Source organism: Salmo salar, chromosome ssa03 (genome assembly GCF_905237065.1).
Source record: "Salmo salar chromosome ssa03, Ssal_v3.1, whole genome shotgun sequence".
Lineage (NCBI taxonomy): Eukaryota > Metazoa > Chordata > Actinopteri > Salmoniformes > Salmonidae > Salmo > Salmo salar.
Window position 1 is genome coordinate 14,230,797 of NC_059444.1, and position 3,482 is coordinate 14,234,278.

Sequence of the window (3,482 nt, forward strand, 5' to 3'; positions counted from 1 at the left end):
TGCCTAGTTTTGGAATATTTTCAAAGTACACTGCTCAAAAAAATAAAGGGAACACTAAAATAACACATCCTAGATCTGAATGAATGAAATAATCTTATTAAATACTTTTTTCTTTACATAGTTGAATGTGCTGACAACAAAATCACACAAAAATAATCAATGGAAATCCAATTTATCAACCCATGGAGGTCTGGATTTGGAGTCGCACTCAAAATTAAAGTGGAAAACCACACTACAGGCTGATCCAACTTTGATGTAATGTCCTTAAAACAAGTCAAAATGAGGCTCAGTAGTGTGTGTGGCCTCCACGTGCCTGTATGACCTCCCTACAACGCCTGGGCTTGTTCCTGATGAGGTGGCGGATGGTCTCCTGAGGGATCTCCTCTCAGACCTGGACTAAAGCATCCGCCAACTCCTGGACAGTCTGTGGTGCAACGTGGCGTTGGTGGATGGAGCTAGACATGATGTCCCAGATGTGCTCAATTGGATTCAGGTCTGGGGAACGGGCGGGCCAGTCCATAGCATCAATGCCTTCCTCTTGCAGGAACTGCTGACACACTCCAGCCACATGAGGTCTAGCATTGTCTTGCATTAGGAGGAACCCAGGGCCAACTGCACCAGCATATGGTCTCACAAGGGGTCTGAGGATCTCATCTCGGTACCTAATGGCAGTCAGGCTACCTCTGGCGAGCACATGGAGGGCTGTGCGGCCCCCCAAAGAAATGCCACCCCACACCATGACTGACCCACCGCCAAACCGGTCATGCTGGAGGATGTTGCAGGCAGCAGAACGTTCTCCAGGGCGTCTCCAGACTCTGTCACGTCTGTCACGTGCTCAGTGTGAACCTGCTTTCATCTGTGAAGAGCACAGGGCGCCAGTAGCAAATTTGCCAATCTTGGTGTTCTCTGGCAAATGCCAAACGTCCTAAAAATGCCAAATGCTCCCCCACCTGTGGACGTCGGGCCCTCATACCACCCTCATGGAGTCTGTTTCTGACCGTTTGAGCAGACACATGCACATATGTGGCCTGCTGGAGGTCATTTTGCAGGGCTCTGGCAGTGCTCCTCCTGCTCCTCCTTGCACAAAGGCGGAGGTAGCGGTCCTGCTGCTGGGTTGTTGCCCTCCTACAGCCTCCTCCACGTCTCCTGATGTACTGGCCTGTCTCCTGGTAGCGCCTCCATGCTCTGGACACTACGCTGACAGACACAGCAAACCTTCTTGCCACAGCTCGCATTGATGTGCCATCCTGGATGAGCTGCACTACCTGAGCCACTTGTGTGGGTTGTAGACTCCGTCTCATGCTACCACTAGAGTGAAAGCACCGCCAGCATTCAAAAGTGACCAAAACATCAGCCAGGAAGCATAGGAACTGAGAAGTGGTCTGTGGTCACCACCTGCAGGACCACTCCTTTATTGGGGGTGTCTTGCCAATTGCCTATAATTTCCACCTGTTGTCTTTTCCATTTGCACAACAGCATGTGACATTTATTGTCAATCAGTGTTGCTTCCTAAGTGGACAGTTTGATTTCACAGAAGTGTGATTGACTTGGAGTTACATTGTGGTGTTTAAGTGTTCCCTTTATTTTTTTGAGCAGTGTATATTCACAAGTTGTTGTAGGGAATTTCCTTGTGGTCTAAGAAATGCAACTTAACTAGCATTTCTATTGTAGGCTAATTGTTTGTTTTATGTGCTTACTGTTATCCAGGCTGTATCACATCCGGCCATGATTGGGAGTCCCATAGGGCGGCGCACAATTGGCCCAGCGTCGTCTGGGTTTGGCCGTCGTAAATAAGAATTTGTTCTTAACTGACTTGCCTAGTTAAATAAAGGTTAAATAAATAAACAAATTAGGCAGTACTGAACTAATTTGCAAAGAAATGGCAAGTTTACTGAACATTTTTCTGTTCCCAAATAAATGGAAGTCATTCCTCTTTTGCTTGCAGGAGTTAATCTTCTCCCTTAGCAGCTTTGTGAGCTTAAAGTTGTTTTCTTTCTTCATCTTCAACTTCTGTGTTGACAATGTGTTGCTACAATATTAGAGAATTGAAATTCACGTAGAACGGAGGGACTAGTAGTGCTTACAGGCTTCTTGTCCTTTCCTTAGTTCCCTCAGTGCTCCATCGAAGCAGCTAGTTCCTCCAGCCTTCTTCCCGCCTGTAGCCGTGGACAGGCTGGTAAAGGACAGTTCTTTCTCTGATTCCTTGGTCTCCCGTTCAAGGAGCATAGTGTTTCCACCGGTGGTCAGCGCCTCATAACTGATGGGCTGCTGCTGTGGGGCCTTAGCCAGTACCATGCCCTTCTGAGGGTCCACAGAGTTCACTGACAGCTGTCTGTGGGAGATGGAGGTGTTTTCTCTGTGTTGGAGAGGTTTAGAAAATACCACAGTCGACTGCAGTTTTAAAACTGCAATCTTTTTTGTAAGGGTGTGACTGAAACAGGTACCACATTCACCATTCATGTATACAGTGGATATGTACAAATTAATGTGATATTTGAGTCTCTCTCTCACTAACTGCAGTTAATACTGCACTCTGACTTCAATATTTTTTCATAAGGGCATCTTTGGTCACCTTTGCATGGGTCAAACAGAAGCACCCTAATGATTGCTTGACAATCGAGCCTCCCACAATTGTATATTTTTTTATTTAACTTTTATTTAATTAGGCAAGTCGGTTAATAACATTCTTATTTACAATGATGGCCTACCCTGGTCAAACCCTAACCCGGACGTCACTAAGGCCAATTGTGCGCAGCCCAATGGGACTCCCAATTATGGTCGGTTGTGATACAGCCTGGAATGCAGGCGGCTGAAAGTTGTAGCTGGTAAGGAGCAAGTGCAGAAAATTCCAGCCGATACTTCATGACCTTGGATCACATGGTTGTTGCAAAGTTCATGCAGCCGACATGTAGGTGCAAATCGGATAGTTTGTATGCCCATAATGGCTCAGACTTTGAAAGGAAGTGACCATCTTGACAAAAAACGAGCTCATTGCCTTTGGATGGTAAGTTGAAACCACTGAATATCGCCATCGGACGGCCTTTGGGCTAACATGAAGTATAGCCTAGTACAGGGTTCCCCAAGTTGTTTTATTGTTTGACATAATAGACAAAAAAAACATCAGGAAATCATCTCCAAGAGATTTTAAGTTAAGAAATATGTTCGCAAGTATTCCCACTCATAATAGAGATAAACGTGATCGTATCATGATGTAATCAAGGTTTGAAATGATTGTTTTAGTCAAACATATCTGTTTGGGCTCCTTGCGGTCAATTTGCCGTCTACAAATGTTCTTGTAATTATGTTCCGGTGCCCCGCCAAATCTGCTCAAGAAAAAATCGGCCCGCGGATGCCTAGTACATATTGTATTGAAACGCTTTGCGCAGAGAGAGGGCGCCTGGGAGGCACCAATAAATAAAGGAGCAGGGACTGCAAAACAACAAATTCTCAAAACACCCGCTAGTGTTCCCACTGTTCTGTGA